The sequence below is a fragment of the Onthophagus taurus genome, chromosome 1 (assembly GCF_036711975.1).
Source record: "Onthophagus taurus isolate NC chromosome 1, IU_Otau_3.0, whole genome shotgun sequence".
Taxonomy (NCBI): Eukaryota; Metazoa; Arthropoda; class Insecta; order Coleoptera; family Scarabaeidae; genus Onthophagus; species Onthophagus taurus.
The window spans coordinates 20804992-20820685 of record NC_091966.1 but is presented as its reverse complement, the minus strand read 5'-3'; the positions used below and the strand labels follow the sequence as shown (position 1 = coordinate 20820685).

General features: G+C 32.2%; 1 long non-coding RNA gene across 1 annotated transcript; it reads left to right on the top strand.

Annotated features, from left to right (window-relative positions):
- The first annotated feature begins 14687 nt into the window (after positions 1-14687).
- LOC139431524 (uncharacterized) lies at positions 14688-15694 on the top strand. The gene is made up of 2 exons (XR_011641617.1): positions 14688-14983; positions 15042-15694. It is a non-coding gene; the product is annotated as an uncharacterized lncRNA (long non-coding RNA).

Genomic DNA, 15694 nt, shown 5'->3' with positions numbered 1-15694 from the left:
TGGGGACTATACTTTTGAGAGTTCACACGTGCATAAACGAGCCGAAGACGGTGTCATTCCGAGGGCTGTATAAAGTTAACGGGAGAGAATTGAAATCGGGCATCTTGTAATTTCGATAGAAGACACTTTGACGAATCGAGTGACGTATAGATCTTGATTAACGGGTACATCGTTTACGAGTTATCACCATAAAGAAGGTCAATTTTGTGTAATTTTCGTGTATGTTCGCATTATTTGGGCGTTTTAACGAAATTCGAAAGAGATTTCGAATCGGGCATTTCCACTGTCGTATTGACCAAAGATTAAGCTTTCGAATGAGACATTGTTTATCGAAATCAGTTCACTGGTTCTCATGTTATAATCAAAATACTATACATGTAAAATCCTATCTAATTGGGGGCTAACTTCACATAGGTGTCATTATGAATAGTTATGTTGTAATCTCAAGTTAAGTGAAAATAACTTTTTATTTTGTGCGTGGGTATAAATTAAACAATTTGAGGTTAGGATTTAATACGAAAATACATGTTATAGTTAACATTGCTTGTGTTGTTAGTTGTAATTGTCATTTGGTTAAATACACAGTTTGTTGCCATCGTCACACGGGTTACTTTTTTATTGTTATTTTGTAACCATGTACACGTCTTTTTTAATATTAATTTTTAATTAACTATTTTAACTTAAGTAAGGTACTATTAAATAAGCTATTATACTTATTTATCATTTATATTTACAATATAAAGATATTTCAGTCGTTTGACAGATCAATTGATACACAATCTATTAACACAAAGTCTATTAACACACATTTGGTAGAAACAATTCTATCTAACGACAGGTAGTTGTCGTTATGCATTGATAGCCTAAGAAATAAAGTTTTCATCCGAAAATATGTTGTAATCTCAATAAGTTTTGTGAAAATAACTTTTTATTTTGTGCGTGGGTATAAATTAAACAATTTCAGGTTAGGATTTAATACGAAAATGCAATTTTAACATTACTTTGAACTTCCAAAAAGAAACGTCAAATCGCAACTTTAAAGTGATTTTTCGGTAAGTACTACAGTTTCCGCACTTTTTTTTATCATTAACGCCTCTTTTGACTCATTTCCTATCGATTAAAAAAAAAAATCATCGATTTTTAAGAGAGACTCCTAATCTTGATATATGCCACCATAGCAACATTAACTTTTAAATATGTACATACATTGGTATTAGATAGAACAAAATTAATTTTTGTTAATTATTCAATTACTATAAGAAATATACCCCATAAACTATATATATTTGTTATTAGAAGAACAAATTAAACAAATTATTGAACAAATTAGGTCATAGCCAACTATGGTTTCCATTAAAAAAAATAAAGTTACGTCTAAAATCTCGAAAATAAAAGATGGGAAAAAAATTCTACCAACGCCACTGACTTCTTCGTAAAAAGTTGCCCATATAATGTTTTATTTATAATACTCCATCTTTGATAATAAGTGAGATATTCGCGATTGTCGTTTTCGCAAAATTTGCAGTTTTTGTCAATAGGGCGAAAACAAAAGACGATAGCTGTTCGGAGTTTTCGGCATTAGCATTTTCTCGAAAAACGACATGTAAGCTACTTTTTTTCTATCTCTTTAAGTTTCGGAGATAGCCTATGCGGACATCGAAATTGGAATTTAGTTATAGTTCAAGATTAGAAATAGTTGTATCGCGAAAAATATGCAACTAAAAGATATTTTGAAAACCCGTTTCTTTCAGAGGATAACTTATAATTTGTATAATAAATGTTGATAATTTAATATTAATTTATTGAAATTCCAATTTATTATGATTTTTTGAAAATGAGTAAATATTTGCTTAAGGAATACGAATCGTAGGCACATATTAAGATTACCTGTCCCTCTTAAAAATCGATGTTTTTTTTTAATCGGTAGAAAATGGCTCAAAAGATGCGTTAATGATAAAGAAAAGTGCGGAAAAGTGTAGTACTTACCGAAAAATCACTTTAAAGTTGCGATTTGACGTTTCTTTTTGGAAGTTCAAAGCAATGTTAAATATGCATTTTCGTATTAAATCCTAACCTGAAATTGTTTAATTTATACCCACGCACAAAATAAAAAGTTACTTTCACTAAACTTATTGAGATTACAACATATTTTCGAATGAAAACCTTATTTCTTAGGCTATCAATGCATAACGACAATTACCTGTTGTTAGATAGAATTGTTTCTACCAAATGTGTGTTAATAGACTTTGTGTTAATAGATTGTGTATCAATTGATCTGTCAAACGACTGAAATATCTTTATGTTGTAAATATAAATGATAAATAAGCATAGTAGCTTATTTAGCAATAGTTTACTTAAATTAAAATAGTTATTAAAAAAGACATGTATACATGGTTACAAAATAAAAATAAATAAATAACCCGTGTGACGATAGCAACAAACCTTCCAACAACAAACTTTTACCCGTAATTTCCTATCTATTTTATTAGCTGATATCTTTCTTATTATTAGAGATAGCGGAAAACTAAATGCACCATTTGAAAGCTTGATTCTTTCTCTATGAAATCGTTTGCCCCGTTTGCCGATATGTTGATATTAAGATCAATAAAATGTAAGACTTGGGGAGCTTCTTATTAGGGTTAAGTGTGCATTTAAAGATTATTTCTTCGAATATTGATTTATTCCACGCCTAATACAAAACTTACAACTACTATCATAAAACAACATAATAATACTGACTGTCACGTACACGGACGCAAAGCATGCCGGGTAATAATTAATTTACAAACTAATAGATGGCGTTTTAAAATCAAATTAAATTAATGCTACAACTCGGCCATCCTGACAATAGTTCGTCCTCGAACTACACAAATTTTTTTTTTTTTATTTATTTACCCACGGACGCAGATTATTTCCCTCCCATACACCCTCATATGGTCTATTCGAATTTTGAAATCCATCAATATCCACTATTACAAATCGATTGTTTCGAAGTATCTTACTGACTCGATAAGGCCCCTTGAATTTTGGGAGTAATTTTTTAGATTCCCCAACATCAAGTTTAAAATTACGGATCATAACCAGATCACCCGTTTCATAATTGTGAGGGGTTTTACGTTTTTTGTTAACATATTTCTCATTCTTATGTTGTGACTCGGTAGTCTTTCTTTCGGCCTCAGATCGCAAACTATTCAAATCTTGGTAGGTCGTAACAAAATCTTGAAGATAGTTAGCCACTGTGTCTTGAACCACACCTCTCTGTGAGAGTCCAAACAACAATTTACTAGGTGTTTCTCCGGTGGTTTTATTAACACTATTGTTAATACTAAATTCTATTTCAGGTAGGGTTTGATACCATTTTCCTGACATATCATTACTAGCTAACTTAGCAATCATGGGAGTTATTATGCGGTTTATACGCTCAACTTGGCCATTAGCCTGTGGCGATCCAGTAGCTATCAACACATGTCTAACATCGTTATCAGACAGAAACGCTCGAAATTCTTGGGAAGTGAAACTCGTACCTCTGTCAGATATCAGCACACGCGGGACACTATAATTTTGAAAATATTGTCTTAGATTTTGGATTACTTCGGTACTAGCGGTTGTTTTTGTTGAGTAAAGTTTAATATACTTTGTAAAGGCATCTACCACTACAAGGACATGCTGCTTGGCTTTACAGTGTCTATCTATAGGGCCTAGATGATCGATATGTATGGTTTGAAAAGGAAGGTTCCCTTTTGGAATACTATGCAACACATCTTCCTTTTTGCCGGTCTTAGGGGAATAAGATATGCATTTGAAACAATTTTTAATATGACATTCAACTTTATGTTTCATTCTTGGGAACCAATAGATCCGCTGTAAGTTTTTCAAAGTCTTTTCGGTACCCAAATGTCCCATCTCGTCATGATATTTGTACATAATATTAGCTTCCATCGCTTCAGGTACGTAAAAATATAATTTATCCCCTTTTTTTCTATATAACAATCCGTTTCTCATTTCATAATCTGTGCTGTTTTCATTTTCCAACTTCAAGCATATTTCTTTTAAATTATCATCTTCGTTCTGACATATGGCCAGATTAAATTCTATCGAATTATCATTTATGACATCTACATTGGTGATTCTACTTAGGGCGTCAACGTGTGGCATATTTTTCCCCGCACGATGCTCTATTTCGTAATCATAACATTGCAATTCTAATGCCCATCGGGCGATTCTCGAATTCATTTCCTTTTTGTCTAAAGTCATTTTCAAAGAGTTGCAGTCGGTTACTATTTTAAACTTTATTCCATGAACATAAACTCTAAACCGACGAAGAGCGTTTATGATAGACAACGTCTCCAATTCAAAACTGTGATATCTACTTTCGCATTCAGTGGTACGCTTAGAAAAGTAGAAAATTGGATGCAACTTTTTGTCAGCTTTCCGTTGCATCAAAATCGCACCGAACCCCACAGAACTAGCGTCACAATGTAGTTCAGTTGGATCTTTTCCATTGTAAATAGATAGCACTGGAGCCGATACTAATTTAGCTTTAATAATTTCGAACGAACTCAACTGTTCTTCTCCAAAATGAAATTTGGCATTAGCTTTTGTAAGGTCATACAATGGTTTAGCAATAATTGAAAATTTCTCAATGAATTTTCGAAAGTATGAGCTAAGCCCAAGAAAGCTTTGTAATTCCCGGACATTGCGTGGTACAGGAAAGTTTTCTACTGCCTTTATACCATTTTCGGTAGGTGTAATACCTCTTTCATTTATTAAGTATCCTAGAAATTCAATCTGGGAAGCCATAAACTCACATTTATCTAATCTCAGAGTCATTCTATTTTTTACTAGTAACCTAAAAACTTGCCGTAACAATTTAAAATGATATTCCAATGTTTCGCTGGTTATTAGTATATCGTCCAAATATATGGACACATCTCCGTTCTCGATTAATGGTTTAAAAACGTCATAAACAAATCTCTGAAAAGCAGAAGGACCTACTTTTAAACCAAAAGGTATCTTCAGATATTCAAAATGACCCAGAGGAGTAACAAACGCAGTGTACTTGACAGAATCGGGATGCATATCTATGTGGAAAAATCCATCTTTTAAGTCTAGCCGGGAAAAATGCTTTTTATTATGCGTGCTAATATTTGGTCCTCGATAAGCGGTAATGGATGATTATCTCTACTGAGTATCTTATTTAATTGACGATAATCAATGCACATACGGATTTCTCCATTTTTCTTTCTAACTAATACAATTGGTGAAGCATACTCAGAATTGCTTGGTTGAATATTATCGCGTAATAAATCATCTAAGATCTGTCTTACTTTACTCTTTTCACAAAAAGATAAGCGTCTCGGCTGATAATGAAAAGGATTAGAATCTTTAACTATTAACTTCAATTCGCCGTTTACGTTAGGTTTCTCAGGTCTTTCCGGTTGCAGGTATTCTCTTATAAATAACGCCTTAAAATCTAATTTGGTTTGCTCAGGTAATGGGTTATTTAATTTAACACCATCTACTTCACTAAAACTATTAGAGTCATCATACGTAACATCAATATTCATTATCGCCTGGATGGCTTCGGTTTCAGTTTCGTATATTTTTTCATTTCTCAAAAGTAAATTAAACAATTTTAAAACATCTCTACCTAATACAACACAAGACGACATCGTACTATCCGGCATTACAAGCAAAAGTATCTCTCTTGTACAATTATCTAAAGTCAAATCAACCGTTACTGACCCCTTAATAATTAACTTTGATTGGTTAATGCCACAAAATTTATTTGAATCAGTTGTGTATTTCTCGAAATTCTTTACAAATTTTTCTTTAATGAAACTAATTGGACTTCCCGTATCCAACAAAGTATATAATGTTATGGATCGGTTACTTATCTAGTAGATCAAGTTACGTTGAAACTCATCTTCAGATCCATAATTGTCAACAGTCGACACGTTCCTAGCCGGACAATTCTTAACTAAATGTCCAAAAACGCCGCATTGGTAACAAGAGCCCCTCTCTCGTTTTGCTTGTTGACACTCATTCGCAAGATGACCCATTCTGCCACAATTGAAACATCTGGGAATCCTCCCTTGGTCCCCTCTGTTGTTTTCCTTTCCGGTGCTTTTTGGTACTTCTTTCACAACTGGTTTAGAAGTGGTACGTGGTCCCATGGTAATGTTCTTGAATCCTTGCACCAAATCTTCCAAACATCCATAACTTTGCATTCGAGCTTGATTTCGTAAACTCTGGTCTGAAATTCCGTCGATGAGATAATCCAACATCTCCTCTTCTGGTACCTGGGCCTGATTTGCTTTTATTATTTTGTCGTGATAATAATTATAAAAGGTTTCGGACGATTGCCACCTCCTGGATTCGAATAATTTCCGCAATTTCATTCGATTCGGTCGGCAGTCAAACATTATTTTCATTTCTCTTAGAATTCCTCCGACATCCTTTATTAGAAATTCAGGTTTTGATTGAAACCAGGCTTGTGCTTTACCCTTCATACGTGATCCCATCAAAATCCTAGCAGAGCCATCATCCAATTCATATGTATTGCATAGTAAAAGGAATTGTTTTTGCCATCGGTCAAAGTTGTTGTCTATGCCATCGAACTCGCTTAATAAATCACCAATTAACCGAATGTTTGTTTGCGGTTTAGGTGAAGGGGAAGGTGCTTGGCGTAATTCATTTTTCCTCTTCATAAGCTCAATCTCCTTCCGCATCAGATCTCTTTCTCTCTTAACTAATTCCAATTCTCGTGCGACCATATCGACTTTATCACCAGCCAAATTTGAATCTTCTTTCTCCAACCTGTTATTCGAGTCCATAATTACTCTTTCTTCGTAATCTTCAAAATTTCTGAGCGGGTAAGAACTCGTACCTTCTCCCGCTTCCGCCATAACGGATTTTCTTTTTTGAGGTTAGGTTTATACCGTTTCTTCCAAATTTAATCTTTTGCACACCTTTAACCTCACACCTGATATTGTAAGACTTGGGGAGCTTCTTATTAGGGTTAAGTGTGCATTTAAAGATTATTTCTTCGAATATTGATTTATTCCACGCCTAATACAAAACTTACAACTACTATCATAAAACAACATAATAATACTGACTGTCACGTACACGGACGCAAAGCATGCCGGATAATAATTAATTTACAAACTAATAGATGGCGTTTTAAAATCAAATTAAATTAATGCTACAAAAAGATGAAGAACACCGCTCTCTGTACGTAAAATAGCTTAATATTACCAAACTTCAAGCCCTTGTGCGATTGTTATCAAACCGAATTTTAAAAAACTGTGTTCACAATCAGAAAGAACGCTCCTTCAAATATCTTAATCCGGGTTTTTGTCGGTCAATATCTATTAGTATCATGGTTAAATCACCTTTAATATACATCTCTATATACAGAAACGTTTAATTGCCTACCTCTAAACAATTTTCTTATTTGATATGAGGAAAACTATAGAAGTATATCATGAAGTTATAGACTTACACAAGGACGTTTTTGGTCAAAAAATTACCAAATTCACACGTTCTGTTTTTACAATAAATTGATGACTATTGTTTATTCTGTTCTTAAGGTGGTCCCACACGACTGGTGTAATTGGCAAGTACGCAAGTAGGCAAATATTTGTGTAAACATTGGCCTTACATTGCTAATTCACGTGTAACATTAAAAATACCTATAACGATGTGAGCTCCCAGACGCTAGGCAAGTGTATCTGAGTAGACGAATATATATAGACGGTTCGTTGTCGGATGGATACTCATTTGCGATTTCCTCCAGGTCCCGTTGCTCTGGCAACGCTGCTTGTTGAATCTGGCAAGATTCCCTGGGAGATGACTTTTAGTACGGCCAGATGTTGACATACTACTCTTCGCATGACGCCAGGTGGATTCGATGGATTTGTAACTTAAAATATGTAAAAAAGTTGCCTTTTCAACCTTCCATCTTTTTTGTTTCCGAGTGGAAACGTGCCCATTGCACACCCACAAGTACCCATCAATTGCATTTCTACCTTAATCTTTGAATTTCTCCATAATAAGGTTTATTATTCTTCTCTTTCAGATTTGACCATAGGATTTGACGAATATTTCACCCTACGTTATAAACTTTTGATGTTAAAACTTTGTAACTACGAAAGGGATTTTCATCAATAATATGTGTTATTAAGTTCCAAAATAACGTTAAACTAATTAATAAGTATCCTAATAATAATATTTAAGTGGTTTGAAGTCTTTTAATAACAAATTTAAAAAATTTAATTAATATTATGTCAAATTTAAAAAGTGTTAGAATCTCAATTCTAAACTTATTTAACTCTCATGCTCTCTATTTAAATGCGATAACAGATTATAAACATTTCAAATAGATTTTTAGAATCTATTTGTATCTTATATTCTATTCAATTTTTTTTTCGAATCTATCTTTACTCCTATCTGGCGACGCTCTTGTACATAGTTAATAGACACACAGTCTATTTAACGACAGGCACTTAATCATTATGACCTATGCGAGGTTAGCCCCAAATTTTTCTAGCCCCCAATTAGATATGATTTTACATGTATAATATTTTCCTTATAACAAGAAAACCAGTCAACAGATTTCGATAAACAAAATCTCATTCGAAAGCTTAATCTTTGGCCAATACAAAGTGGAAATGCCCGACTCGAAATCTGTCGCGGGGTCATTTCAATGGCTGTACGCACATAATTAGTAAATTTTGAAATCGGGCATTTCCACCTTCGCATTCATTGCAGATCATACTTTCGACCGAGATTTTGATGACTAAAATTGGTCCATTAGTTACGGAGATTAAACACATCAATGTATTTAATTAATTCGTTTGTTGTGTTTTAATCAAAATCCTTAAATATTTCGAATCGGGCATTTCGACAACAACATTCAGCCAGGCACAAACTTTCGATTGAGATATAAAACATTAAAATCCGTCAAACTGTTCTCTAATTATAGTCGATTTAGTTTAAATTAATTTTTTAGCACAAGCGTTCACACGTGCATAAACAACGAGTCGAAGACGGTGTCATTCCGAGGGTTGTATAAAGTTAGCGGGAGAGAATTGAAATCGAGCATTTTGTGATTTCGATAGAAGACACTATTACGAATCGAGTGACGTATAGATCTTGATCATCAGGTACATTGTTTACGAGTTATCACCACTTAAAGAAGGTCAATTTTGTGTTATTTTCGTGTATCTTCGCATTATTTTGGCGTTTTAGCGAAATTCGAAAGAGTTTTCAAATCGAGCATTTACACTTTCGTATTGGCCAAGGATAAAGCTTTCGATGAGACATCGTTTATCGAAATCGGTTCACTGGTTCTCATGTTATAATCAAAATACTATACATGTAAAATGCTATTTAATTGGGGGCTAACTTCACATAGGTGTCATTATGAATAATTATGTTGTAATCTCAACAAGTTTAGTGAAAATAACTTTTTATTTTGTGCGTGGGTATAAATTAAACAATTTGAGGTTAGGATTTAATACGAAAATACATGGTTAACATTGCTTGTGTTGTCAGTTGTAATTGTCATTTGGTTAAATGCACAGTTTGTTGCCATCGTCACACGGGTTACTTTTTTATTATTATTTTGTAACCATGTACACTTCTTGTTTAATATTAATTTTTAATTAATTAACTATTTTAACTTAAGTAAGGTACTATTAAATAAGCTATTATACTTATTTATCATTTATATTTACAATATAAAGATATTTCAGTCGTTTGACATATCAATTGATACACAATAATATTAACATAAAGTCTATTAACACACATTTGGTAGAAACAATTCTATCTAACGACAGGTAACTGTCGTTATGCATTGATAGCCTAAGAAATAAGGTTTTCATCCGTAAATATGTTGTAATCTTAACAAGTTCAGTGAAAATAACTTTTTATTTAGTGCGTGGCTATAAATTAAACAATTTCACGTTAGGATGTAATACGAAAATGTATATTTAACATTGCTTTGAACTTCCAAAAAGAAACGTCAAATCGCAACTTTAGTGATTTTTCGGTAAGGTTTTCGCGCACTTTTTTTTATCATTAACACATCTTTTGAGTCATTTCCTACCAATTAAAAAAAATCATCGATTTTTAAGAGGGACAGGTATTCTTTAATTATTCTGAATCGTATATCTAGAATTAAAACAAATTTAAGTAAAAACATACATTTACTCGATACTACCATATAAGAAATTATGAAGGTATCATATAAATTATTTTTTTATTTAAATTCAATACAGATGAGCTAATGACGGAAGACTTTGTAAAATTGTTGATAATTCCTTTTTACCCTCCTTCGGCGAACATTCTTTCCAAGCTTAAAATTTGAATATGCATGGAACACCACATTCTAAATCGTTGATAACGATCAGTAATTTTATCGATTTGCCGCGCCATTTCTTTCATTACATGGAAAGTTTCCGTCCAAAGTCTCGCGATTTGTTGCATTTGTTCTCTAACGTTTTGCTTAGCTTTTTCATAAGCTTCTTCCAATCGAATTTTCTCCGCCATAATTCGTCCTACTTTATCTGCTAAAACAATTCGGCCATCTACTTCCGTTTGAATCTTGCAGTTAGTCGGGTTCAATACCGAAGGTTCACATAAATTTTGTATTATCTCTATATTAGCGATTTCTTTAGCCATTACAGTTAGGTTTTTCTTTTGACAAGTACTTTTTTATTATAGGTTGTCAAGGATATTAAATATAAATTATACGAAAATCAAAGAGGTTTGGTTGTTATATTTCAAATAAAAAAGAAATTTCATTCTCATGATGTCAATCTTTATTTGTCAATTTGATTATAAGTTATTTTATTATAAATGTAATAAATAGTTTTTATTTTCTTGGCTGGTACAAGTTTAATTATTTTTTATAATAAAACTAATAACATTTTATTAAACTGTTTATTGCTAGAAATCTTGTTATAGAATCTTTCGTAATTATAAGTATCTATTTGATACATTATGCTGATGTATATCCATTCACTCACTTGTATTTCTAATTTACTTGTTCACTTCTATTTATTATTTTATATATATTAATAATTTTTATTCATTCTTAATTTCCCCATTACAATAAATAAGAAAACTTTATTTAATTTCAATAACATTTATTTAGAATTAATACTCATTATACAAAAATTGATGAACGGAACAAATCATTGATGAAACGCATTTTTAGCCACCATTTGGGGAATGTTGATGTTCATCTAAATGCTGACAAAGTAACATTCGTAGTTCCTCAGCTTCTCTAAGCTTTCTAATTTTGTACATTTCGCATTCCGTTTTTTTTATTGCATCGTAAGGTTTCGCTATTAGTTGGCCAAGTTCTTGTCTTTCTTGAACTAATTCTTGACCAATTCTTAGTATCGATCGGTTCAACATCAGTTGTCCTATCATGAGACGTTCAATGCCTGTAACTAACAGCCTGTTTTCATTTGCGTTTTCAACTAAATTGTCTTCATAGACTTTTACAAATATTTCTTTGGACATTTCAACCAGTTTCAACGATTTTACTTATTAAATTGACAAATGCAGATTGATAACGTTGTTAAGAACATTAATAACGACTAGCTTTCTTGATATTTTGTTAAAATTCGCAATGTATCCAATAGATTAAAAGTTTTTCTCGTATACGAGATTTTATATATCTATATTTTGTAACGGCCCTTCAATCAAAATCAAGATGTTATTTTATGAGGGATCAGATAAATCATAATCAAAATTAGATTATCCATTTATAACAATTTTAGACTGAAAGATCTGAATGTATAACATTTTTTAAAACATTAAACTTTTTAAAGAACCGTTTCGTACACCTGTACATATTCTATGTTAAATTTCTAGTGATATGTGAAATATACAGGGGTTTACATGCGCCTGTAAATCGAAAAGAGTGATGTATTAATCAAGTAATTCTTATATGTATATGTTTTTTATGTTGTATTTATATTTAGATTGTGACGAATGTATGCCCTATGGGTTATTAACATAATAAATTATTATTATTATTATAATAGGGACTTAAATTAATTAATTATTAAAATAGGTATTATTGTTATATAAATTGCAAACCAACGTCTTTTGTGTTTCAATAAAATATTTTAAATTAAAATAAATTAATTTAATTTATTTAAATGAGATTTTTATATACACTTAATCTACAGTGCTTCCCAAAACTCCCGGGACGGAGCTATAAGTTTTAAACGAGTAAAGAAAAAAATTTGAAAATTTGGGGATCACTAAAGTGTCATAAAAACTACATTTTTAGATAGTTTAGAACTTCCATGCAATACGGAGTTTTTTTAGGGGATAACCATCCCTACATTTTTAAATAGCAACCCCTGTCGAGTTTTACCTTATTTTAAAGATAATGAAAATAGCTACACAAACCCAAAAACCAAAACCCGATATCTTAATTCTTTCAAGAATTATGAGGGGTTGACTACCAAATGGGAAAGTAAAATGTTTTCATATTTTTTTGCACGTTTATTACGATCTTTATAACAAATGTTCAAATTATCGACCTTCTTCGATCTCGCAATGACCCAAACGCTGATTAATGGAATTTTTAACATCAGGAGCCTATCTCTAGTGATATTGGGGGTTTCTTCAAGTATGCGATTTTCCAAATCATTCTGGTTTTGTTGCATACACTCTACTTTTCAGAAACCGACAAAAGAAAAAATCGAGTGGTGTTAGATCAGGAGATCCTGGTGATCACTCAATTTCAACTCTTCTACGAATCCAACAATTTGGAAACGTGCGGCTTAAAACGTTTCGGACTGCGCGACTAAAATGTTGAGGAGCACCATCTTGTTGGAACCACTTATTGTCAATACCATTACTACTCATCATCTACTAGAAATACTTGAGGCGTATGAGATCGGCAAATTTATAAAGAACAATCCAGGAATAGAATGTCTAAGGGTCGATTTACACTGTGATCACAATGATCAATTGAATTTAGCTCAAAGACTACTTACTTGAAACTGCGTTTACCTTACACCCCTTCTAAACCACCAGATAGACGAGGATCGAAAAGGTACTAACTATTTCATGTTACACCGTCCGAGTTTCCTCCTTTTTTCCTAATTTTGCATTATGATGACCGATTTAAGTTGCAATTTGTGTTTTTGTATGTATTGTTTGAATTTGCCGCCCAGCCTTACAGGTTCACTTCATTCTAATACATAACCTCTAACTTATAAGAGTGGTTTCGTAACGTTAGCCGACTCTTTGTAATCTTCATTTGTGAATTTGCTTTTTAATTTGTATTAGTCTTGTCATAATAATTGGTTATTTTATTTGTATGATGCTGTGTCAACTTTATTTTTATACGTTTTTGACGTGAGTATAATGAAAGAAAAGCATTTTTTGGGTTATATCAGTTAATAATAGCTAGGAAAAGCCTGTCTTTAGAATTAATATTTTTTATCTACAACTATTGAATTATCTATTCATTATACATTTGATTTTTGACGGGTAATGACACGCATTACTCATGACTCATGACTGACAAAGTGTTGAATAATGAAGCCATTATTCCACAGTTCTGACACGGCTTACTAATCAAAAAATAAAATATTAACAGAAATGACAGCTTTCTTATATTGAGGTTATGTCTGAAATGTCTATCAAGTTTATTTTTTTTCCCTTTTTTGATTTTTTTTTTCAAAATTAAATAGTTGTAGATAAAGTATAGTCTTAACTTGCGTATAATGGATGTTACCCACTCAGATTACAACACTCGCTCGCTTCGCTCGCTCGTGTTGCAACTTCATCTTCGTGGGTAACAGTCGCCATTATACGCTTGTTGAATAATATACTATTATTCCACTAGTGGAATAATGAAAAATACAATCTTAAATCAATCACATCCTATTTATTATTTATATTAACATTAACATTTATATTAATAGACATTTCATTCTTTGATTTGTCATATTTTACTTCCTTTCCATTACTAACCAGCTTGTAATTGTCATCGCTTCCAGAACGCATAGTGCCTGTCGAAGTTTTTGAAAAAGCTGTAGAAACAATGGACGTTTCCTCTAGTAAGGAACGACTAGTACCAGTTGAACCTTGGATTTTCTTGCGATATCAAGCTTATTACATATAGAACCCTCGATATAAGTTTCTGCTATGCCAGAGCTCCTCCACCCACTATGTCGTTTAATTATTGTAAGGTCGGCTTTATATTACGTAACCTTTATTGGCCAGTAAAGTTGTTTAAGCCTCATATAATGGCCGCTATAAGCTTTTGCATTTGCCAGATTCAAAAACGAAGCAACTGTTGAAGGGATTTTCGACAAAGTGTTAATTCCAAAGTGAAGTACATTTTTGATTAAGGTATTTTAAAAAGAATCTCTCATTGGATAACTTCTTCGAACGTAAAGACATGTATTTTCTACGAAATACCTAGATTTTATCTGGAGCCCGCCTATTGCACAATGCCATTTTTTTTTCTTCTCTTTTTGTTGTAGTGTTAGGTACTAAGTTTTTTAATCTCTTGTTGTTTAAACATTCTAGTTTAGAATATATCTACACTATAGATACAATTTTTGTTATTATTATATATATATATATATTTTCTTTTGTTGTATTGAATGGTATGTGCAATAAAGACATTTATACCGAGAGATCAAAAAAGCCGGTCCGCTAAAAACTACTTTCCCAAGCGCTTGATACCAATACTTACTGCCCTCGTCACAGCCTCCTCCCATCTCTACTTGTTTTTAATTTTCAACGTTCTTATTGGTCGACGAGGTGATATCGATTTTTAGTTTCAATGGTTTCGATCAGCTGAGCTCAGAGTCGTGTTCTTGGTTTTGGCGTTTGGTGTTTTCAATATTTCATTATGAATTTATTGCGGTTTTATTTAATATTATCTGTCTTTATTAAGACAAAAATTCGATTGTGATTTTTCTCTAAAGTAAATAATTATTTTATTTTAAATCGGTTTGGTATAAATTTCGTTGATTTATTTTTAGGTTAAATCATGCCGTTCACCTTAGAAGAACACAAGTTTCAAAGTTTCTTCTCCAATCTTATCTTCGAAATGTAGTAAAAGATCAAAATGGGGTATGAAAATATTCAACAAGTCTTTGTGTAGAGGAATTTAGGGAGACATGCCTGGAAAATGTAGTGAATTACCTTATGTCATGACATTAGGAAAGATGTCAAAGTGGTTTGTTACAAGAATTCATTGAATAATTACATGATGATGAATTGGAAGAAGGATTTTTTCAACATGACAATGCAACTGCATGAACAAACAAAAGATTCCTTCATGAATTTTATGATGATTGAGTAATCGGTAGAGGATGTTGGCCACCTCACTCACCCGATCTAACCCCACTAAATTTCTTTTCATTCGGTCATTTCAAAAATTCTGTCTACAAAAACCGTTTACAGACCATAGGAGAATTGGAAGATGCAATACGACACAATGTTCAACAAATAACTGCAGAGCAACTTGTACAGGTCTTCGATAATATGAAAAGACGAATCACTTTATGTTTAGAAAAGAATGGTCAACATTTTGAATTCGTTTTATAATAAATAAAACTTCTAAACCTTTATTTTTATAATAAAATAAAAGATCTTTTTTTGATTTATGAAATAAATTAATTACAAAAGAATA